Source organism: Ranitomeya imitator, chromosome 5 (genome assembly GCF_032444005.1).
Source record: "Ranitomeya imitator isolate aRanImi1 chromosome 5, aRanImi1.pri, whole genome shotgun sequence".
Taxonomy (NCBI): Eukaryota; Metazoa; Chordata; class Amphibia; order Anura; family Dendrobatidae; genus Ranitomeya; species Ranitomeya imitator.
The window spans coordinates 387,932,223-387,957,686 of record NC_091286.1 but is presented as its reverse complement, the minus strand read 5'-3'; the positions used below and the strand labels follow the sequence as shown (position 1 = coordinate 387,957,686).

Below are 25,464 nucleotides of genomic sequence, written 5' to 3'. Positions count from 1 at the left end.
TTTGTATTTTTCCAAGGGTAACAGGAGAAATTGGACCCCAAAAGTTGTTGTCCAATTCGTCCTGAGTACGCTGATACCCCATATGTGGGGTGGAACCACCGTTTGGGCGCATGGCAGAGCTCGGAAGGGAAGGAGCGCCATTTGGAATGTAGACTTAGATGGATTGGTCTGCAGGCGTCACGTTGCATTTGCAGAGCCCCTGATGTACCTAAACAGTAGAAACCCCCCAGAAGTGAAACCATTTTGGAAACTAGACCCCCCAAGGAACTTATCTAGATGTGTTTCGACAACTTTGAACCCCCAAGTGTTTCACTACAGTTTATAACGCAGAGTCGTGAATATAAAAATTAATTTTTTTCCCACAAAAATGTTTTTTTAGCTCCAAATTTTTATTTTCCCAAGGATAACAAGAGAAATTGGACCCCAATAGTTGTTGGCCAATTTGTCCTGAGTGTGCTGATACCCCATATGTTGGGGTAAACCCCTGTTTGGGCGCATAAGAAAGCTTGGAAGGGAAGGACCACTGTTTTACTTTTTCAGCGCAGAATTGGCTGGAATTGAGATCGGACGCCATGTCGCGTTTTGGAGAGCCCTGATGTGCCTAAACAGTGGAAACCTCCAATTCTAACTGAAACCCTATCCCAAACATACCCCTAACCCTAATACCAACCGTAAATGTAATCCAAACCCTAACCCTAACTTTAGCCCCAACCCTAACCCTAACTTTAGCCCTAACCCTAACCCCAACTTTAGCCCCAAACCCTAACTGTAGCCCTAACCTTAACTTTAGCCCTAACCCTAACTTTGGTCCCAGCCCTAACCCTAACTTTAGCCCCAACCCTAACTGTAGCCCTAACCCTAGCCCCAACCCTAACCCTAGCCCCAACCCTAACCCTAGCCCTAACCCTAGCCCTAACCCTAATGGGAAGATGGAAATAAATAATAAAAAAAATGTATGTTTCGCTAACTAAGGGGGTGATGAAGGGGGTTTGATTTTTACTTTTATAGCGGGTTTTAAGCAGATTTTTATGATTGGCAGCTGTCACACACTAAAAGACGCTTTTTATTGCAAAAAATATTTTTTGCATTACCACATTTTGAGACTTATAATTTTTCCATATTTTAGTCCACAGTCATGTGAGGTCTTGTTTTTTGCGGGACGAATTGACGTTTTTATTGGTAACATTTACAGGCACATGACTTTTTTTGATCGCTTTTTATTCAGATTTTTGTGAGGCAGAATGACCAAAAACCAGCTATTCATGAATTTCTTTTGGGCGGGCGTTTATACCGTTCCACGTTTGGTAAAATGGATAAAGCAGTTTTATTCTTCGGGTCAGTATGATTACAGCGATACCTCATTTACATAATTTTTTATGTTTTGGCGCTTTTATACGATAAAAACTATTTTCTAGAAAAAATAATTATTTTTGCATCGCTTTATTATGCGGACTGTAACTTTTTTATTTTTTCGCTGATGATGCTGTTTGGCAGCTCGTTTTTTGTGGGACAAGATGACGTTTTCAGCGGTACCATGGTTATTTATATCTGTCTTTTTGATTGCGTGTTATTCCACTTTTTGTTCAGCGGTATGATAATAAAGCGTTGTTTTTTGCCTCTTTTTTTTTTTTTTTTTTTTTTACGGTGTTCACTGATGGGGTTAACTAGTGGAACAGTTTTATAGGTTGGGTCGTTATGGACGCAGCGATACTAAATATGTGAACTTTTATTGTTTTTTATTTAGATAAAGAAATGTATTTATGGGAACAATATATATTTTTTTCTTTTATTTAGGAATTATTTTTTTTTACACATCTAAAATTTTTTTTTTTTACTATTTTACTTTGTCCCGGGGGGACATCACTGTATAGTGACAGATCGCTGATCTGACACTTTGCAGAGCACTGTGTCAGATCAGCGATCTGGCGTGCTCTGCTCCTGGCTTACCAGCGCCCGCTCTGAGCAGGCGCTTGGTAAGCCACCTCTCTGCAGGACCCAGAAGTAGCCCCGTGGCCATTTTGGATCTGGGGCCTGCAGGGAGGAGACGCTCGGTACAAGGTGAGCACATCGCCTTGTACCGATCGTCTCAGGGAAGCCCGCAGGGAGCCCCCTCCCTGCGCGATTCTTCTCTATGCCCCCGGAACACTGCGATCATGTTTGATCGCAGTGTGCCGGGGGTTAATGTGCCGGGGGCCTGATCATCTTACTCCTGAGGGTTGGCCCTCTGCCCCAGGGGTTGCCCGTTTAAATTGCAAAATCTTGCAATGTGTCCCGCCTTGCTGCATCGGCGACAAATGGGTCATCTGTCCTGGTCGCAGCAATCGTTGTCTCTCCCTCTGGTCGGTGGGATCCTCTTCTGCCGTCGCCACGCGATGTCATATGGACTGGAAGCCAGCTGGATCTTCTCCTTTGGGGACACTTGCATGGACTGCACAGTTTTGGTTAGTGCAGCCACACTTTTGTTCAGCTCCTGGACCTGGAGACGCAGTCCTGCAGCAGGGTCATTAGCCAGGGTCTGCGCGTCGGCCTCAATGGGGGCCTGAGGAAAGGATGCTGCTTCCTGGTGGTATGTATTTGCTGGGTGCCTAGGGGGCACTGTGCGACTGGAATTTAGTTCATGCAGCACCCGGATGGCCCTATCTTTAAAGTGTGCAAAGTCCAGGTCAGGGTTTTGTAGGGCCAAGATGCGCAACTGTTTCCTGTGAGTGCTGTGATGTCACTCCCTCGTGGTGACTCCCGACTCAGGTATGCGGCTGTGCCTTCGGGTGTCAGTTGTGGCCAGGAGACCTGCAATCTCCTGCCCTCCAGATTTGGCTGTGGGGTCTGTAGTTCCCACACAACCACAGACTCAGTTGTCTGCTCTGTTGCGCTCAATCCTGGGGTAAGCTCAGTCGCACCTCCACTCCCAGACTATCCTCACATGCTTCCCCTCCCTTCACTGTCTCACACTGCACTCACTCACCCCACCTCCAGGCCAGGACTCATAGGAAAGCTACCCTGAAACCGGGTTTAGAGCTCCCCCTTCTGGTCTGAAGTCAGGAAAGGTGTTGTATGCCAGTGTACCTGATAAGGGAATCCCTTCTTGCTTCCAGGCATGACATCACCCCCTGTGAGGGAGGCAATGTCACTGTGGCAACAGGACTCCTGGGGTGCCACACTAGTTTTTGCTAAAAAAGCGTCTTTTAGTGTGTGTGACAGAAGCCAAACATAAAAACCGGATATAAATCTGTAATTGCTGTAATGGCACCAAAGACGAATAAGGCCACCTAATCACTTATACCACACAAGGAATGGCTTAAAAAATAAAACCAATTTTTCGCTTGCTGTTGATTTGCTCATTCTGCCTCCCAAAGATCGCAGTAAGGCTGGGATCACACACAGCGAGATACGGCCGAGTCTCGCAGGTTAAAACCAAGCTTTGGCACCGGCACTTCGGAGCGGTGCGTGCAGCCGCATAGCAATACATGGAACTGCACGCTCCGCTCTGGAGTGCCGGTGCCAGAGCTTGTTTTTAACCTGCGAGACTCGGCCGCATCTCGCTGTGTGTGATCCCGGCCTAAGGTTCGGCTAATATTTATCCTGCGCTGAGCGCTTACACCGAGGTTTCTGTGTAAATCTCTTAAATACGTGATTCAGACAGAACCCCTGGCAGAAGATTTCCTATAATGAGACAGATGGGGGCACTGTGGATGCCATCTGGCTGCCTTTGATCCAGAGGTGTCTGTCTTTTTATGCGCGCATAAAATTGCAGTCTGCCACCGTTTTGTGCACTTCTGAAAAAAAAATAGATAGCTGAATAGAGGTAACTCTGCTGCCTCATTATAGTGACTGCATCCATAGGGGGTTTCATCTGAATCACGTCACTTGGAGAGTTGGATGGAAACACCAAAGTAAGTGCTCAGCGTACAGCACCGGATAAATATGAACCCAAATGTTATGTAAAATGTTCCCAATAAAAGCTTCAACTCAATCCACAAAAAAAGTCCAGACTCAGGTCCATCATCTGTCAGTGGAAATATAGGGGATTCCATTATACTGGCAGCTCAAAGGATCTGGAAAAGCTAAATGGCTCCTTGACATCCCAAAAGAAATTCAGAAAATTCTGAATCACCATGCTGTATAAACTGTCAGCTCTGCAGTTTATTAATGTAAATAAAAACTTATAACCTGACGTTAAATTCATCCATTGGTTGTATAAATTATTCTTTTGAAACCTGAAACCCTCCGAAATGTGGTTTAGGTTAAGAAAATAAATTGACATCAATGCAGAAATACTGATCAGTTAATGGACACAGAATGGTCAGATTTTGGCAAGACAAAAGTTTTGTCGCCCACAGAAATTAATGTGATTCAAATAAATAATTAATTAAAATACAAATCTATGTTGCATAACATTCATGAATGAAGTTGTGGTGCTATTAGAGTCATATTTAATAATAATAATAATAATCTTTATTTAGCGCTAACATATTCCGCAGCGCTTTACAGTTTTGCACACATTATCATAACTGTCCCCGATGGGGCTCACAATCTAAATTCCCTATCAGTATGTCTTTGGAATGTGGGATGAAACCGGAGTACCCGGAGGAAACCCATGCAAACACGGGGAGGACATACAAACTCCTTGCAGATGTTGTCCAAGTTGGGATTAGAACCCAGGACTCCAGCGCTGCAAGGCTGCAGTGCTATCCACTGAGCCATTTAATATTTTGTGTGACTTCCATGAGCTTGAAGGACTGCATCCATGCGGTTCAACAATGATTTATACAATTTATTAATGAAGTCATCAGGAATAGCAAAGAATGCAGTCTTACATGCCTCCCAGAGTTCATCTAGATTCTTTGGTTTTGTCTTCCAAGCTTCCTCTTTCATCCTACCCCAAACATGCTCAATGACGTTCATGTCTGGTGACTGGGCTGGCCAGTCCTTGAGTACCTTGATCTTTTCTGCCTGGAGGAACTTTGTTGTAGAGATGGATGTATGAGATGGAGCACCATCCTGCTGCAGAATTTGACCCCTTTTATGATTTGGATTATAAGAGGTAGCTAATACTTCTTGATATTTTAGGCTATTGATATTGCCTTCCACCTTGCAAATGTTTCGCACACCCCCATACTGAATGTAACCCCAGACCATGATCTTTCCACCACCAAATCTAACTGTTTTCTGGGTGTATTATGGATCCATACGGGCTCCAGTAGGTCTCCTGTAGTATTTGCGGCAGCTGTAGTGTAATTCAACTGAAGATTCATCAGAAAAATCCACTTTCTGCCACCTTTCCAGTGTCCATCTGTTTAGCTGGCTGTGGGACTTCGCAAATGTCAAACTTTTTTTATTTGCCTTTTGTTTAGTGCTGGCTTCTGGGCACTGATTCGACCATGGAGGCCATTTCGAGACAGAATACTACAAAGTGATCTAGTTGACACAGAGACTTGAGATGACCAGGCCTGTTGGAGCTCTGCTGCAGTGGAAGAGGGGCTTGCTTTGGATTTTCTAACCAACAAACGTTCCTCCTGAGCAGTTGTCTTGCAGGGTCTGCCGGACCTGGGCTTATCAAACACATCTCCAGTCTCTTCAAATCTTTTTTTAATTCTTTGTACTTGACGCTGAGACACATTTAAGGTGCCAGCCAACTCTGCAGTGGATCTGGTCTTCAGCCTCTTGATATTCCAGGCTTTGGTCGCAGGGTGGATTTTTGGTATAAAACAAATATATATATATACACAAGATATATACATAGGTATGCGCTAGAGAAATAACGGCAAAAATGGTGAGAAATTAGATAATATCTTATAAAACAAAGTAACCCTATTGAAAGAAATGTCCCAATGTAAATAGTCTGGTATCCAAATCACCGCTGATACAGTGGCGGTGCATTCGCTTCAAGGAACAGACAAAGTATGGAAACACTTAGGGGTTGTTCCTACCTCCATTGCTGGCTGAAGATCTTGAACGTTCCTCCTGTGAGAAAGACTTTCCGGCAAGTAAAAATGATATGAGCGGGTGGCTGCCCCGGCCGGCGGCAAGCCACCACCAACTGATCTCCGGGTGGAGACGGGATCCTGCAGAGCCGACGCCGCGTGTGATAGCGGCGGTACGTACAGACGGTGTGCAGGACCTGAGTGACGTAATCAGTCACGTGACCGTAACCCCCGGGGAGTGAGTGAGTACGAAGTGCAGCTAGGGCCAAACAACCGACGCGTTTCGGAGACGCCTGTCTCCTTCGTCAGGGTTGGCCCCTGCCTCGTACTCATAGTCCTTATATAGCTGCTTATCTTGTAAACTAATTTGTTAAAAGCCGAAAAGTTCAATGCCCATATTAAGTCCTCTTGGTGCAATAGTGTCCAGGAGAAAAATCCATTTAGTCTCTGCACATGACATTGCCTTGATAAAGTCGCCACCTCTCCAATGGTGGTGTACCACCGCTATACCAGTTATTTTCATCCCTTGTACTGTTCCGCCATGGTGTTCTACAAAATGTTGGGACAGTGACCCATAAATTTATTTTTAACGTTGCGGATGTGCTCATTCATCCTTGTTTTTAAGGGTCGTTTTGTTCTCCCCACATAGAATTTGCCGCATGGGCATTCTATAGTGTAAATTACCCCTGTTGTAGAACATGTGATACAGTCCCTGATTTGGAATGTCCTATCTCCTTTTTTAATGTCCATGCATTTTAAAATTGTTGTTTGTTTCCATGCATTACATTGGCGGCATGGAAAAAAAAAACCTAATTTTGTATGTGTGAGGGAGGACTGTACCAGGGGGAATTTTTTCTGAACTGTAGGGGCAATCATATTTCCTAAGTTTTGGCCTTTCTTGTAAACAAAACGTGGCTGATTGCTAATATTTTCTCCCAATATTTTATCATTCTTTAAAATATGCCAGTGTCTACTGACTATTTTGCGGAAGAAATGTGAGTTTGAATTCTATTTAGTAATAATAGGGATGAATTCCAGAGTAACTTTGGATTTTGGTTCTGGATTGATAAGTTCCTGTCTAGGTTTGCTAGCGGCCCTTATTTTTGATTCTTCTAGCATCGTTATTTTATACCCTTTTTCCAGGAATTTTTTAGTTAGGGTTTGCGATTCTGCTTCAAAATCCTGGGGCCTAGAACAATTCCGGTGAATCCTGGTAAACTGACTACCTGGAATATTAAGCAACCAACCAGGAAGATGGCAGCTATCAAGAGGAATATAGCTATTGGTGTCAGTTGGTTTTACAAAAGTGCATGTGTGTATTTGTGAATCTTCAATAAAAATTCTCAAGTCTAAAAAATTAATTTCCATGGTGCTGGTGGTGGAGGTAAAATTTAAAAAATACTGATTTTTATTTATATCTGTTAAAAACTGTTGCAAAGTATCCCATCCACCAGACCAAATAAAAACAATGTCATCTATGAAACGCTGCCATAGGACCAGGTTCGCGAGCAGGCCTCCCTCCGGGTAGATAAATTGTTCCTCCCAACTACCCACGTAGAGGTTAGCGTAACTGGGCGTGAACCTGGTCCCCATGGCGGTACCCCACTGCTGGGAGTAGTAGTCCTCCTTGTATAAAAAATATTTATGGGTTAAAATGAACTGCATAAGTTCACCTAAAAATTCAGTTTGTTCTGGAGGAACTTTAGAAAATTTATTTAAAAAGTATATTGCAGCCTCACAACCTTTCTTATGGTCAATGACCGTGTATAATGAGGTTATGTCGAGGGTACCCATTATATACCCCTCGCGCCATTCCACTTTTTGAAGGAGTGACAAATGTGTGTACTATCCTTCCTTTTTGGTATGTTGTCAGAGCTCAAGTTGCAGTTGAAGTAAAGGTCTGGGGTGTGGGGTTTCTTTTTATACACACACACTAATTAACCAATCATTAACTGAGCACAGGTGAGGATGTAAACTAGGATTGGGTGCATTATATGACCAGGCGACAAAACTTTTGTCTTGCCAAAATCTGACCTTTCTGTGTCCCTTAACTGATCAATATTTCTGCATTGATGCTAATTTATTTTCTTAACCTAAACCACATTTCGGAGGGTTTCAGCTTTCAAAAAAATAATTTATACAACCAATGGATGAATTTAACGTTAGGTTATAAGTTTTTATTTACATAACATGGATAAGCGACATAACTTCTGTCAGGGAGTGTAGAGTCTCGTATAACGCAGTGCATTGTTGCATTTTGTGATGGGGAAGATGTGAGAAGAAGATCTCTTACTTGGAGAACAGGTGATGGGTGGGGAGAGCAGAGTTGTCTGATCTGTGCACTGGAGTATATTTTATATGTTGTAGACGTAAATGGGTTTTTAACCAAGGAGGGCCTAATATGGTTGTGGGCGCGGAAGACTAGTTGCCTGAGTGGGAATTTAAGGTTTGTCTCTTCTATATCAATCCATGTTTTGTGTGTAGGATGCCTGATCCAGTCTATGATCCTTTGCAGGTGTATGGCCCATTGAAATGTTCTGGGGTCTGGAAGATCAATGCCTCCCTTATGGTGTGGAAGTATACGTGGATACATTCTAACAGCATTTCTCCTCGTCAGAGCTCCTGTGTTGCATTAAGTCTTGTATTCTTGGTGAGCCTAGTGCCCAAATAACAAATGACAGTAACACAAATACTTATGGTATAAATTTATATTTAAAATTACAAAGAAATTGCAAAAATGTTGATCTCGTTGATTTGGGTATTTATTCTCTGCCCAATCTGTATACGGTACATGCCACCCATTACACTGACATCTAATATCTCTGTTCCATGATAGGAGGATTTGTGCACAGTGGTAAATTACAGCTTTCTGCATAGAGGTGGAAGCTTATGATATAGCTATTGACCATATTAGGACTAACTTGAGAGGTGGTAATTTGGGCCGTAGCTTGGCCCAAAAAGAGGCCAAGTGGATTTGGACCCTAAAAACGGTACAGCCAGATGGTCTAAACGAAAATTTAAGCTTTGCTCCCTTTATTTGAACCCCCACTCCGTGCAAAATAATTTTTTTAATTTTGTGGTATCAGGTTATTTGGTATTCACATGTTTTTATATGTTTTTAATTTGATACTAATATTTGTTACCCTTTCATGCTCTTTAGTGGGTTGTCAGTGGAGAACAAGTGGTATGTCCGGTTCTATATTTGGCGGCTGAATGTGGGCTAATCCGTTTACGTGAAGGACGCAGTATAGAGATCGGAGGACATCAGGATCTACTAGAGTGGCACAGTATGAAGATCCAAGGACATTTGAACCAATGGAAAAGTAATCTCCCATGTATCATCGAATGTCATTTAAAGGACTAAGATTATGGACTTTACGGATGGGGTGATGGGTATACGTAAAGTATACATTCCTATGTCCATACATGAACTATGTGCCTGCCAATATGCTGTGCTTGTACGTGGACACATGATAGTAGTGAGATGTTAGATGTGTTAGATCACTTTTTTGCACAAATCCTATACTGGTATTTAAGGTGGTCCTTTATACGTGTTTTTTAAACGTGTTTTTTATGTGAAATGCATGGAGACGTATGGAGGGAATTGTTAGTTTTCACTTTCACAAGCATTTTTATATGTACTAACCTTTTTGGGTTATGCCCATTTTGTAAATATACACTTAATTGATAACGGACTATTGGGTTTATATTAGACCCTTGCTTACTGTCCACACTTTTTCAGTGTTGGACTAGTACACATTCCGTTCATGAATTAGTTTACACATCATTTGTTGTATGTCGTTTGTTCTTATCACTAATTTTTGTCAGTGATGTTTTTAGTCATACTTACCAATTATTCATTAACGTCTATCTGAATGGCGATTGCAATTTTATTCTTGCACATTAAGTGCATCTTTTGTAATTGTAAATCACATGGGATTAATTGTGGTTCCCTCTAACATCTCCATGCGTTTTTGTAAAGTTCGTATCTATGTTTTAACTATGATGTATTGTACTGCGCACCTTGTGGTTTACTCACAGCTGACTTTCCGGTACTATGCCAACCTCGTTCTTCTTTCTTTGCCGATGTGTATGCACTTTTAACACTAGGGGGGCGTGAACTGTTGCCTTGCGCGTCATGGTGTAAGAGGGTGAACTGTAGTCCCACTGAGAGGGCACTAGGACCCTGTGGTTTTTGCCTGTTGCAGCAGAGGACAGACCTCCCAGAGACAATGTGTGCTGCGGGGTGGGGTCTAGTGTCTCGAGTGTAAAGTGAAAGTAGGAAGTGAGAGCTGAGAGAGAAAAGGCGGGAAGAAAAGGAGAAGCTGCTGTGAGATCTTAAAAAGAGACTGTGTGGATTTACTGCAAGTGTTTTTGGAGGAAAAGAAGCTTTTGAGAGACTTTTTGTTGCTAACGTTCCCCTGGAGAAGAGCTAACCTTTTGTTTAACTCTGTGAGAGACTTGTGTTGCTAACGTTTCCTGGAGAGGAGCTAACCCTTTATCTAAGAAAAGACGGAGACTTTGCTAAGAACCCAGTACGAATTTGGAAGTCTGTGGATTCCCTGTGCATTGAGTGGAGGAACAAGTCTGGACAGACTGCTGATACAGAGACGGACGGATTGTCGTGGAACCATTCCTAGGAGCTACAGAAGCAGAGACTACATCGTGAGACCACTAACTAAGTCCCCGGCGTTTGGGCTCGGCATCGGCCGACAAGACAAGAGGAGCTTGCTGTAACTTATTGGCGCTGAAGATATGAACTGGCTACAGCCTCTGCGGATTCCTGCCTGAGAGGAAATCCATCTCAGGATACGGTACCATAGTTATAGATACCCGGGTATCTCTGCTCAGAGTGTTAAATTGTTACTTTAGAGGTGTATCTTATATTAGAGTTGTGTAAGTTATACTCAATGTGCCATTCCAGGGGCTCCCTTAATAACACTACATTCAATTTACACTTGTTCCTGTTTTTAGTTGCCTGTTAGGTAAATTTCTGACTAGTCTGTTGTAGTACACAGTTCTCAGGAGACCTTTGAGTGGCACAGTGATTTCAGCTGCTGCTGAATTAGTGTATCTTTGGGGTGCATCTGCCTTAATATTCTCCATATTACCTTGATTAATTTGCCTTTGAGTAAATACCGTTGGAGATTTCTGCCTTGGTCTTGGTTTGTGACTCACTGGATCTTATTCGGACCTCTGGTCATTACATTTTTGGCGTAGTCGGCAGGATCCAGTGTTTGTCATGGACGAGGGCGAGGGTGGAAATGACCCCGCTGTATCCGCATCCTCCTCGGGGGTTGGGGTTCCCCTGGCAGCCGCTGCGACTCTGGGAGGGTATGTGCCTGTAGGAGCTTTACTTCAGCACATGCCGAAATACGATGGGCGCAATATGGCGTTGCAAGATTGGGCTGAGAGAATCCGGAGTATTCTGCGCATGTGTAATTTGACCCCCGCGTTACGCGCTGAGCTGGCATTAAATGCACTGGAGGGTGATATTAGGCGTATGGTGATGGTGCGCCCAGAATCAGAGAGGGATACATTAGAAAAGATTTTGGAACTGTTAGAGGGGAGTTTGGGGGGCCGAGCGCGTGTGGCCCAGCTTCGGTCCCTATTCTTTAATCGTCCCCAGAGAGAGTGTGAGTCCCTGATGCAGTACTCTAATATTTTACAAGAGATGTTGAATGAGATGCAGCAACTAGACCCGGGGGCCATGGGGCGTTCCGGGAGGTAGACCGCTTGCTCCGGGACCAATTCATCACCGGTTTAGCCCATAGACTTCTCCGGGACAAGCTGTTGGAAATGGCCCGGGTTGCACCAGAGTTATCTTTCTGGTAGATTTACCGAGCTGCAGTGGAAAGGGAAGAGAAATCAGCCTATGTTCCCGAGGGGTCAGTGAACAGTGCCCAGCTGGAGGAAGGTGTGTCATCAGGGTCGGGGGGAGAGGGGCTTGTAAGCGTGGTACAAGCTTTGCGTGCTGAGGTGAAGGAGTTGAAGCTGAAATTGTCTCAACTGACAGTTGATGTATACAATAAACTTGGCACTCAAAACGGTAGTAAGGTGAAGTTAATCAGCTTTATTGCAAGTCCCAGATACAGTTTCGACAGTTAAACGTTTTCGGTCCCACCGGACCTTCTTCAGAACAATTTCCAATTTATCTCATGCAAAATACCAACAAAGGCATATAGAACAATATTTTAGTTTCTGTCTGGTTACACAATATCACATATTAAGTGCAAAAATTAACAAAAGATATGTCTACAAAAGAAAGCAACAAAAAAATAAAAATAAAACAAGGGCAGAAAAATATCAAACAAGTTTCAAAACCAAGTATATACAAAATATACGATAATTAAGCGGATGCTACCGCAGCCTACGATTAACTCCAAGGACTAAACATTTAATGGAGATCTGACTCAGAAAAATTGGATATAGTATACTATGCTATAAAGAGCCCCTATGAGAAAAGGATATATGTTCATAGGTGAGGGGTGGAGCTCCCACGTGGATCAGAAATGAAGTGACGATATTTATTCATCTTTATAGCCTGATAAACTTAGTGCATGGTATAACGTGCCTAGGGAGATAAAGCATATAGGGTGTTGAAATCTAAACACAGACTTAACCTATATATGGAAAATAGAACAAGAGTACCTGGTAGTGGTGCTAAATGGTATGAGGTAAGATTGAAGCTGTGGATTAAAGTGTGTAGTGAGGATGAAGAGCCATGATGAATGGTAAAAAATGAATAAAAATAAATAAAAAATGAAGTGTAAAATGAAAAGTGAATCACCTGGTTAAGCTGGTTACAACGTGTGGAAGGAAAAATCACCTTCTTACGCGAAACTGTGGAGTAATGCTGTAAAAAGTAAAAAATTACCAGAGGGAGAATGTGAGTGGTGGTGAAAATAATGCAGCATGTGGGATAAATGTCCTTAAGAGAGGGTTGACAGGGGGCTTACCAATAAATGAGAAAACGAAAGGGCTCTAGGCGAACTAAGTCGCTAATGGAGTCTGTGGCCCATAATCTGCGTGATAAGGAAGCACACAATAAGATAAATGCCTGACCACCGTGTCTAATCAGACCGCTATCTAAGGACGCTGCATGTGGGGACCAGCCCGACTTACCAGGGTGAGGAGCTCAGATATGCGTGGCACCGGATCGCCAGAGAGGGACGCACTGAATGCCTGGGTATTACTTCCGGGTTTAAGTGCAGTCTGACGGGTCACATGGTGCCACACGTCATCACAGAAAAACGGGACGCTCTAGCGTTGTAATTTGCTCTAAAATGTGACGTTAGATAGTGCTATAAAGCGAAACGCTGGAGCGTTGTAATATGCTCTAAAAATGAGACGCAGGAGAGTTATATAAGTGTCTGCCGTCTGTGTAGCGCGCTGGAGCGCAATATAAAGAAAGAAGGAGCTATATGAGCGTGCTATGAAGCTGTGAGCGGGAGGTTGAGGGTAGAAACCTTCAGTAATAGTGTACTGAGTGGCATCCTATATACTATATACTATACCGTGAAGAGTGCAGGGTGCCACGAGGGAAGCATAAAGAGGGAAGAGGTTTTAGCAATTCTAAAAAGATAAAGAAAACAGGATTAATACTGACATATCTTATTGAGCAAATGTCAACCACATGTTCAAGCATAATACAAGGGTACAGCTTAGAGGAAACTAGATGTATCAAAATCTCTATTAAGGCCTTTCGGTTCTAAAGTCTGTAAAGTGAAAATCCAATAGGCCTCACGTTTCTTGAGCAGCCTTGTCCTGCTCTGTCCCCTTCTCCCTTGGTCGACATGTTCCAATACCTGATAGCGTAGTTGGGCAACGCTATGGCCCGTAGTACGGAAATGGTGTGGGAGGGGAAGATGGTCCCTGTTACACCGTATGTTCGACTTATGTTGTGATACACGATCACGTATGGCTTGAGTAGTTTCTCCAACGTATGCCAGGCCGCAGGGGCACTTAATGATGTAGATTACATACGAGGAATCACAAGTGAAATAATAATGTCCAGAAGGGAGACAAGGTCTTCCACCCGCACACTGGAAAAGGCATTCCTATACGTGGCTTCTTCACTTGTGATTCCTCGTATGTAATCTACATCATTAAGTGCCCCTGCGGCAATATTGTTCTATATGCCTTTGTTGGTATTTTGCATGAGATAAATTGGAAATTGTTCTGAAGAAGGTCCGGTGGGACCGAAAACGTTTAACTGTCGAAACTGTATCTGGGACTTGCAATAAAGCTGATTAACTTCACCTTACTACCGTCTTGAGTGCCAAGTTTATTGTATACATTGACTGACGGGTTGGAGACCCTACTTGAGCACCATCTCTCACCAACTAGCAGAGTGCCGTGTTTTGTTTATTATTTCAACTGACAGTTGATCCCGCCTCTACCACCTCACGGGAACCTCCTGCCCCACCCCCTGGAACGGTGACCCCGCAAATGGCCAGGTCGTCCTATCAGAATGAGTCAAGCCCTCGCCCACGAGGAACAATCACCTGCTGGAAGTGTGGCCGCCAGGGACACATCTCGCGTTACTGCCGGGCGCTTACAGCCCCAGAAACCCCGTCGCCGGCTTTAAACTTCCGGCCGCTGCCATGAGAGGGCAAGCAGCAGCGGCCCCACCCACACAAAGCCCTCGACGGAATGAACAAGATTTGTTTGCATGTAGTCCAGTGATAGAAGCAGAGTTTGAAGGGCGGAAGATGAGGTGCTTGGTTGACACGGGATCCGAATGTACTATAATGCCTCTAGAAGTATATGAGAGATACTTCAGTCGACTAGTGATTCCAGAGGATGGCCGAGTGATACGACTGACCGCCGCAAATAATGGTCAATTGTCAGTCAAAGGGATCGTGTGGATGCAACTAAAAATGTTTGGTCAAGAGCTGGGGCAGAAAGGGGTAGTACTGGTGGATCACCCCCCTAGAAGAGGGATGGAAGTGACGCTCGGAATGAACGTGCTGCGAGATTTGAATCACCAGATGTATGCCAGTGAAGGACCCCGATACTGGGCCCGTGTGACAAGACACCGACCCACACAGAGAATTCTACACCGTCTAGTGCTGAGTTGCGACTTGCTGAAAAGTGCGGTCCCAGGTGGCCGGGTGGGCCGGGTCCGAGTGACTTCGAGGGCCCCGATCCTGCTGGGACCCAGACAAGAGGAACTCTTAATGCTGCCTGTGGGAGCTGCACAGAGATTGAATGGGCTTGAAGTGCTACTTGAGCCCGCCCGAGAGGCTTCCTCATTTGCCAAGGTACATGTGGCCCGGTCTTTGGCGATTGTGAAGAATGGACGAGTGCCGGTCCGATGCGTCAATCTTTTAGATGAAGCTGTTGCAATTCCCGCTGGGACCATACTGGCTGAACTGTTCGTGCCGGCAGAGAAGGTGCCGGAAAATGCAGGGTTCGAATTGCGACCAGACCAACAGTCATCCTGGACATTCGCGGTCGAGGTAGGCCGGACTGAACCTCCTACGGAGGAATGGAATGTTCATGTGATCATGGAGCAGATGGGAGTGGATCGGGAGAAGCTGACCCCCGTGCAGTTGGAGCAGTTGGAGAGAGTTTTGTGGGAACATCAAGAGACATTTTCCCGACATGGAGAGGACTTCGGGTGTACCCAGACGATTGAGCATGAGATTCCACCCATTAGAGAAAGATATCGTCAAATTCCTCCGGCGCTCTATCAAGAGGTGAAGAGCATGGTGGCCAGTATGCTGGACAACCAAGTGATCCGAGAGAGCCGGAGTCCCTGGGCGGCCCCTGTAGTCTTGGTCCGCAAGAAGGATGGGACACTCCGATTTTGTGTGGACTATCGGAAGTTGAATGCCCACACCGTACGGGACGCATATCCTTTACCCCGTATTGAAGAATCCCTGTCGGCCCTGGGTCGGGCCAAGTATTTCTCAACGTTGGATTTGGCAAGCGGGTACTGGCAGGTCCCAATGGCTGAAAAAGATCGGGCCAAGACGGCGTTTGTCTTGCCAATGGGGCTCTTTGAGTTCAACCGGATGCCCTTTGGCCTCGCTACCGCCCCAGGAACCTTCCAACGCCTGATGGAACATTGCTTGGGCGATCTAAATTTTGAATCAGTCCTGATATATCTAGACGACATTGTGGTGTTCGGAACCTCATTTGAAGATCATCTGGAGAAGCTGCGTCAAGTTCTCCGGCGGCTCAAGAGCTACGGCCTGAAAATAAAGCCAAAAAAATGTCAACTGTTACGAAACCAGATTGAATATTTGGGGCATCTGGTGAACCCGGACGGGGTACTACCTTTAGCCAGTAAGATTAAGGCGGTACAAGAGTGGCCACCTCCTTGTGACCTGCAAGAAGTGCGGGCCTTCCTGGGCCTAGCAGGATACTATCGGCGGTTTGTGCCTAAATTCTCACAAGTGGTGAGTCCCTTGAATGAACTTTTGAGAGGGACAGCGCTGGGTCCTCGAAATCGCCCCATTCCATGGGGGCCCCTACAGAAAAAGGCATTTGATGGAGTGAAAACCACCCTAACGAGTGCCCCATTGTTGGCCTACGCCCGGTTTGACACCCCTTTTTTGTTGTATACCGATGGTAGTCTTCATGGGTTGGGGGCAGTACTAGCACAGGTGCAGGACGGCCGAGAACGAGTGATTTCTTATGGCAGCAGATCTTTAAGAGACTCCGAGCGAAATCCGGCTAACTACAGCTCATTCCGGCTGGAATTGCTGGCCCTGGTGTGGGCAATGACAGAACGCTTCGCCGAGTATCTAACAGGGGCTGAGGTGCTAGTCATGACAGATAACAACCCGCTAGCTCACTTAGAGAATGCAAAACTGGGGGCGTTGGAGCAGCGGTGGGTCGCCAGACTGGCCAAGTTCAATTACCGCATTAAATTTCGCTCTGGTCGAGAGAACGGCAATGCAGATGCATTGTCAAGGGTGCCCCTTGGGTCATCCGGGGAAGATGTTGACGAACAACTTGAGGATACTGAAACTCCAGCTTTGGGGCAGATACCTATCTTCCAAAGTGTGGTACACTCAAGTGGGGTGGCCACCGGGATGCCCTGGTCCTGGGTAAAACACCCTCAGATTGGACAAGAGTCCAGGATGAGTGTCCGGACATTGCACTTGTGCGCCGTTGGGTACAAAACAAGGCCTGGCCCAGTGCAGAGGACAATGCTCAGTTGTCCATGGAAGGAATGAAACTCCTTCGACAATGGGATAAATTGTGTGTGGAGCAAGGTCTTTTGTATCGTAAGGTGTACCTGCCATCGGAGCTGCAGCATCGGTACCAACTGATAATTCCTGTGGGGATGGGGCCAGTGGTCGCTCGTGAGGCGCATGAGAAGGGGGCCCATTTTGGAAGTGAAAAGACACTTCAGTGGTTGCAGCGAGTCCTCTACTGCCCTGAGTTGGGAGGGATGGTGGCCGACGCGTGTCGGCAGTGCCAAATTTGTGGGCTCAACAAAAGCCCTGAGCAGCGGGCTCCCACACAGTCTATTAAGACTTCAGCTCCACTGGAGCTACTCATGATTGACTACGTGTTGATAGGGTACTCTACATCAGGGTACTCCTATTGCCTGGTGATGACAGATCACTTTACCAAGTATGCTGTAGCGGTGCCGACAAGAGATCAGACGGCCAAGTCGGCGGCTGAGGCAGTGTGCCGACATTTCTTCCAAGTGTTCGGGTGTCCGCAGAGAATACATTCAGATCAAGGGGCCTGCTTTCAGGGGACGCTGATGAAAGAGTTGCACCAGCTCTATGGTATCGAGCAGTCGAGAACAACGCCTTACCACCCTCAGGGTAACGGGGCGTGTGAGCGTTTTAATCGGACCCTGTTGCAAATGTTGAGGTCCTTAGAGAGTCAGCAACAGACATGCTGGCCTGAGTATCTCCCCGAATTGATGTGGGCTTACAATAACAGGGTGCACAGTACTACTGGTTACTCACCACACATGTTGATGTTTGGTAGACCTGGCCGAGACATTGAGGATTTGAACATGCCAGATCCCTCCTCCGCCCCCCTTCGGACTGCATCCGTGTGGGTACGAGAGCATCGGCGGCGGTTGAGGGTGGTGCATTAGGTGGTGGGCGACCGCCTTCGACAGGTGGTCCATAAGGACACGCGACCTGTACAAACAGAGCTGTTCTCTCCGGGGGACAGAGTGTTGGTGAGGACAAAGCGACGGTCAGGAAAGCTGAGTGACCGATGGGAGGCGATACCGTATCTGATAAAAAAAAACAGGTGAACCCTGAGATTCCAGTGTACGAGGTCGAACCGGTGGGGACAGGGGGGCCAACCCGTAATTTGCATCGTAATGTGGCACCCCTAGGGGTATTTGCCACAAAAATAGTTACTGACAGTAAATGCAAATACTAAAATAGCAAGACTGCACTACCACCTCCGGCCAGAAGGGGGAGCTCCAGAGACTCCCCTTGATCCATTCTGGTCTGAGAGAAGAACTGGCAGTTGGGCTAAGGAGCTGAAAGTGAGAGGTCATACAGTTGAATCTCTAACAGCCCTGTGACTGTTACCAGGCCTAAATCACCGGCCTGAGGAGAAGAGGGATAGAGAAAAAGGACATTGTGAGAACCGGGTAGCATTAATCACTACCCAGAACAGGCGCAAAGACGGATACCGGATCCGTGGCTGTATTCATTACATATAATACAGCAACCGGAAAAACGTGAGGTGATATCAGCTTCACTAGGGTCGGACGCAGCAACAGACACAGAGTTCAGCGGTACTCCTGGAGGGGGTAAGCCGATAAAAGGACTCGGGTTGCCCGTCGAACCAGGACCCGGAGGGGACAGATTGGGCCGGCAGCCAGTTCACATACAGCAGCAGGGCCACACAGATATTGCGTACAATAAGAGGCGAAGACCCCGGCAGGGTCAAAGTAACTCAGAGTTCCCATACAGACTCCGGTGACAGGACTGGTTGTAAATCCTTTTTTGTTAAAGTAAACTGGTTAAACGTTTCAGTGCCTCAGTCTTTCATTTGGACAATAGCCATCTATCCAGGATTGGGATCATCACCGCTGGGAGAACCTGCTGCTGATCAAGTAAGTGCCTGTTCCCTCACGATACCCTTAACACTGTGCATTGCCTGAGGCCACAGCACTGGGTCAAGCCACCCGTGACACCCCCCTCAAGAGACAGACCCCATTGGTCCGGTGCTGGGTACCCCGGTCTCTTGGGCGTCACAATTGGCGTCACGAACAGGATCTAGCCAGCCCGTATACCGGGTATTGTGTGCCGTGATTGGAGCCCAAAACTGTGAAAACTTGGATGAAAAATCTTGAAAATTGACTTTATTAAAGAAAAATCCATTCTCCATTGAAAACTATTGAAAGTGACTTTTCCCCATTGGTTATAATGGAGTAAAGATGGCCGCCATCCCCTGAGGTAATCACTTCATAACCGTTAGGCACGAGACTGTTAATTGAGCTACGCCATCACCTGAGCCCCAGTCTAACTGAAAAACTTCAGAATCCGCCATTACAGAGCGCGGTGGGTGGGAGCAGCAGGGGGCGTGTCATTGTGGGCGGCACCAAGCTGAGCGCTCTGACATCAGAGCAAGGGGAAAATCGATCCTGCTGCACAGCGGAACGAATCTACACTATCCCGACGGAAGCGGAGGACCGGAAGGGTCCGGGTTAACTAAGGGGGCACAGTATGTCGCAGCAAGGAGGCGCCGCAGCACCCGGCGACGCTAATGCAGCTGAAAGACAGAGTGTCGATAGAGAGTCCGGTAGCGCAGCGGTGCAAGGAGTGGCGCCCATCATGCCGGTGCTGATGCCATATACCCCGGGTGGCCCATGGCTTCCAATGTATGAAGGTGAGCCTAATACCCTTGACGATTTCAGAGAAAAGATGCTGGCCCATTTTGACATGTTCCCTGTGGGTGAAGTTCAGCGTGTTAGTCTCCTGATGATGCAGTTAAGTGGCCATGCTAAGCGAGAAGTCACAGCATGGGCAGCTGATCTAAAAGGCACTGTTGAACGCATATTTGCTGGATTAAAAGCTACATTTGAAACCACTGCCAGCAGCAAAGCTAAAGTACAATTCTTTAATTGCAAACAAAAAGTTAATGAGGGCGTGAGAGACTTTGCCTTAAACCTGCAGGAAGCCCTTAAATCACTTACACTGGCTGAACCCATTTTTAACACCGGAGCGGATAAACTGCTAAGAGATCAATTTATTGAGGGACTCTACACCCCTTCTCACCGGGGGCATGTGAGCATGCTTGTTTTTAAGAACCCTGAATTGACATTTGCCCAATTAAAGGAGAGCGTTATACGTCTCCAGCTGGCAGAGGCACCTCGGGATCAGGATCCTGCGCAACTCATGGCAGAGGCTCCTCAACAACATGGAGTACCAGTGACATCAGCTATGTCCGGGGCCATTGCTAAGCCCCTGGGGCCCAGTACTAATGAGGCTCTTCAACAAAAGCTTGACTCTTTAACTGATGTTGTTGCTTCAATGGCTAAAACCATGCAGGAGATGAGAGGACCCAAGATGGAGTTGTCAAACCGTAGAGAAGGTGTTCCATGGATGAGACCCCGGAGATACCCGACATGGAGAGGACGACCCCGCGACCGCTACCAACCGGATGGACAGCCCATTTGCCGCCGTTGCCAGCAGCCAGGCCACTTTGCACGAGATTGTGATTTTAACGGGAATCCCCTGGGAATGCGGGCCACTTCGCAGGAATGAACTTTGAAGGCCCAACACCCTGGCACGACAGGTACATCGGAGGACGACCCATTATCCCTATCGTGCTGGACGGAATGCCCCTCAACGCTTTGCTGGACACAGGTTCCCAGATTTCATCTATACCGTATATCCTTTATAAGAGGTACTGGGCTGATGCAGATATTGATAAAGGGCCCTCTGATGTTGAACTAGATATATGGGCCAGTAATGGTAAGTTGGTACCGAAACTAGGATTCAGGGAGATGACCATAAAGATTGGTAAAGTAGAATTGAAGAAACAGGGTATAATTGTTGTTGATGTTGACCGGCGGAACTGTGAACCAACTGTATTGATAGGAATGAATGTGTTAGAGAACTGCTTTTCCGAAGTCATTTCTGTCTTACAGCAAATTGCTGAAACTGCCCAATCCTGCCAGCAGAGAGTTCTCCAGAGGGAAATAAAAGTATTGATGTTAAGGCAACAGGTAGAAGTTGCAGGTGGAGAAATCGGCTGTGTGAGGGTAAGTGATCCAACATCTATTGTAATCCCACCAAAAACAGAAATGCTGGTATGGTGTAGAGCAGCCATTGGTACTAAGGGACGAGATTATCAAGCCTTAATAGAACCAGTGTACACCGACAGCAGGCCCACTATACTCACAGCACGAGGGATAGTCGAGGTACACCGGGGACGAGTGCCGGTACGACTTTTGAACTGTGGAGAGGAAGAGGTCACTTTGCCAAGGTATGCTACAATGGCAAAGCTATATACTGTTGACAACAATGCCATCACAACCATTGAGCCCTTAGAACCAACCTGTCAGGTGGAAGGCAATGGCTCAGATGGAGAAATGGAGGATTGGTGCCAACAGCTACACGTGGGCATAAATTCAACACCTACCCATCAAAAACAAGGGGTGTATAGGCTAGTGACGGAATATGAACAAGTCTTCAGTAAACACCCATTGGACTTCGGACGGATAGAAGGGGTAGAACACACAATCCCCACCAGTGACCATCCCCCAATAAAAGAAAGATATAGACCCATACCGCCCGCTCACTATCAATGTGCAAAAGATATGCTGAGGGAGATGAAACAGGCCGGGGTAATAAGAGACAGCTGTAGCCCCTGGGCGGCCCCTCTAGTGATTGTCAAAAAAAAGGACGGAACCATGAGAATGTGCGTAGACTACCGGAAGATTAATAACATCACCCATAAAGACGCCTACCCCTTGCCTAGGATAGAAGAGTCCTTAACTGCTTTGAAATCTGCTAATTATTTTTCCACCTTAGACTTAACAAGCGGGTATTGGCAAGTCCCTGTGGCTGAGCGAGATAAGGAAAAGACGGCATTCACCACACCAATGGGTCTATGTGAATTTAATCGCATGCCGTTCGGACTCTGCAACGCATCCGGTACCTTCCAGCGGCTGATGGAATGCTGCCTCGGACACAAGAACTTCGAGACCGTCCTCCTGTACCTAGATGATGTGATCGTCTACTCAAAGACTTACGAACAACACTTAATAGACCTGGCAGAAGTGTTCGAAGCCTTATCCAGGTATGGCATGAAAGTCAAGCCATCCAAATGTCACCTTCTCAAGCCAAAGGTACAGTACCTGGGACACATCGTGAGTTCGGAGGGAGTAGCACCAGATCCCGAGAAAATAAGCGCCATAAGGGATTGGCCAAGACCTACCAGCGCAAAAGAAGTGAGACAATTCCTGGGATTGGTGGGTTACTATCGCAGATTTATAAAAGGATTTACCAAGTTGGCAGCACCCTTGCAAGACACCTTGGTAGGGCAGACGAAGAAACCTTCAAACCGAAACCCTCCTTTTCAGTGGAACGACGAAAGGGAAGACTCCTTTGAACAACTAAAGAAGGCACTAACCGGAGAAGAGGTTCTGGCATACCCAGATTACCATCAACCTTTCATCCTCTACACCGATGCCAGTAATGTGGGACTAGGAGCGGTGCTGTCACAAAAGCAAGAAGGTCGGGAGAAAGTCATCGCCTTTGCAAGTAGAAAGCTCCGGCCTACTGAAAGAAATTCAGAAAATTACAGCTCCTTCAAATTAGAACTACTGGCAGTAGTTTGGGCTGTGACTGAACGTTTCAAACACTATCTGGCCGCTGCAGAATTTATTGTCTATACTGACAACAATCCGTTGACCCACCTGGACACAGCCAAATTAGGTGCGTTAGAACAGCGATGGATAGCCCGGTTATCTAATTACAACTTCAAGATCAAGTATCGAGCAGGTCGCAAGAATGGAAATGCCGATGCCCTATCCCGGATGCCACACTTGAGAGATGTAGAAGAAGAAATGGGGGAGCTTGAAGAAATTGAACTACCAGCCTTCCATCATCCCAAGGCAAAACATCATCAGTCAAGTACCTATCAGAAACAACAAGAGGTGAATTTTAATCCGTTAGCACACCATAGATGGGCTGACACCCAAGACAGCAATCCGGCTGTGAAGTTGGTGAAGGAACTGTTAACTGAGCAAAGTGCATATCCCGATGAGGATGCCCCAGAAGAGACGCATCAACTCTGGAAAGAGAGAGGCAAAATGTTCCTGTATCAAGGGAAGCTCTGTAGAAGGTACACCAATCCGAAAACACATGAATTGGTTTGGCAGATTATCGTGCCTAAACAAGATGTCAAGATGGTCCTCGAAGCTTACCATAATGGTGCTGGTCACTTCGGTTGGAAAAAGTTAGAAGTACTTCTAAGAGAAAGATTTTATTGGGTCGGGATGAGAAAATCAATCGAACAGTGGTGCAGAAATTGTGGCCCGTGCAACCTCAGAAGAAACGATCAAAAGAACCAAAGAGCACCACTGCAGCCCATAATCACCAAACAACCACTTGAACTTGTAGCCATGGACCACGTGAAGTTGACACCAAGCCGGTCTGGCTATGTCTATGCCTTGACCATCGTGGACCATTATTCACGCTTCTTGGTAGTAGTACCCGTAAAAGATCTGACAGCAAAAACAGCAGCCAAAGCGTTCCAAACGTACTTTTGTAGACCCCATGGATATCCGGAACAGGTTCTCACCGACCAAGGTACAGCCTTTGAATCAGAGATCTTCAGAGAATTCTGTAATATGTATGGTTGCAAAAAGATCCGGACGACGGCCTATCATCCACAAACAAACGGCTTATGCGAGAAGATGAACCATATTGTAATAGAACTACTAAAGACTTTACCTGAGGCAGAAAGGAATCAATGGCCAGAGAAATTGCCTGACTTGGTGGATCTGTATAATCATGTCCCGGTGAGTTCCACCAATTGCACCCCAGCTTACCTTATGCGTGCAAGACCCGGCCAATTACCAATCGATCTAGAAATGGGAATTCTGAAACCAGACGCAGAAGTCCAAGACTCCAATTGGGATATCATACGGCAAAAGCAGTATCGCCAAGTGCAAGAGAGTGTGGAAAGAAGCCTTCAGCAAACTAGAGAAAGACAAGAGCGAACTTTCAACCAGAATGCTCTAGCGACCCCATTAAGACCAGGTGACCAAGTGCTCAAGAGAAATCGTCGAACCAATAAACTGGACAATCAGTGGGAAGCCGTACCCTACACAGTTTTACCAACAAGAGTGGATAATCCTAAAATGTGTCTCATTAGCAAAAACGGAGGCTTAACATCTGTACTAGTGTCAAGAGACAATCTTAAATTATGTCCGGAAGCATTGAAAGAGCCAGACGTTGTCCAGCCAGAACCAGAAGTTATTCAACCCATACAGGTTCAACCAGTAAAGGAAAAAGAAGAGGAAGTGTATCACACCTGTATAGGAGACTTTCCCAAAACCCTACTAACATACCATGGTGCAGTAGTGGTTCCCATGGTGGCCTTTTACCCAACACCAAACCCAATACCAGAAGTCCCAAGACAGGAAGAGGCTGACCCCGTACTACAGGAGGTTCCAGGCCAGGAAGAACAGATTCCTGGTCAGAGTAATCCCATTCACGGTGGACTTGCCAACTCCATAGTCGTGGAATTATCTTTAGCAGAGCGGGCAGATACTACATCCGCAGTAGACAGTAGTACACCACATGAAGAGACACCGCTATTACGTAGATCACAGCGTAGTACCCAGGGTCAATTACCGACCAGGTATGCAGATTACCAACTATAAAGCTCATAATGTGAATTGTATATATGTTATGCCGTATATAGTTAAACAGAAAATGTAGTATAGTCATTGTTATCAGTCTGCAACGTTTAAGCCCAGTGCCTACAAAGACTTGTCTGTATGAACTTCTTGCATATTCTTGAACTTTTTATCAGCCCGGAGGCACTAAATCAAAGCTCCGGAAAGACTGCTTTTTGAACTTTGCTCCTCGCTCTTTTTGAACTTTCTTTAGACTTTATATTGATAACTCCGTTGGAAAAATGGAACTAAATTCCTGGACACAAAGTGCAGTGCCTTTCCTAGTACCTTCAAGGATAGAACTGTATTAATGGACGCTATTTGAAGTGACTTTGTACAGAACTATATTTTTGTTTCCTCGAGTGGTTTTTGTAACTTTTCATTTTTAAGACTCTGTACATATTAATTGTTATTTCAAAATGTTATTGTCCCACAGTCCCGGAGTACTGTTCTTAACTAAGGGGGAATGTGGCACCCCTAGGGGTATTTGCCAGAAAAATAGTTACTGACAGTAAATGCAAATACTAAAATAGCAAGACTGCACTACCACCTCCGGCCAGAAGGGGGAGCTCCAGAGACTCCCCTTGATCCATTCTGGTCTGAGAGAAGAACTGGCAGTTGGGCTAAGGAGCTGATAGTGAGAGGTCATACAGTTGAATCTCTAACAGCCCTGTGACTGTTACC

At 45.9% G+C, this 25,464-nt stretch overlaps 2 long non-coding RNA genes across 2 annotated transcripts in view; one reads left to right on the top strand and one right to left on the bottom strand.

Annotated features, from left to right (window-relative positions):
* The window catches only part of LOC138680754 (uncharacterized), a 37,150-nt gene extending 26,963 nt beyond the window's left edge, over positions 1-10,187 (top strand). The window contains exons 2-3 of the long non-coding RNA XR_011321760.1: positions 8,437-8,571; positions 9,082-10,187. This is a non-coding gene — a long non-coding RNA (uncharacterized lncRNA). The remainder of the gene's footprint in view (positions 1-8,436; positions 8,572-9,081) is intronic.
* A 2,535-nt stretch (positions 10,188-12,722) lies between these two features.
* On the bottom strand, positions 12,723-13,117 carry LOC138680753 (uncharacterized). The gene is made up of 3 exons (XR_011321759.1): positions 13,047-13,117; positions 12,881-12,946; positions 12,723-12,777 (listed from the first exon to the last, which is right to left on the bottom strand). It is a non-coding gene; the product is annotated as an uncharacterized lncRNA (long non-coding RNA).
* Between the last annotated feature and the right edge of the window lie 12,347 nt (positions 13,118-25,464).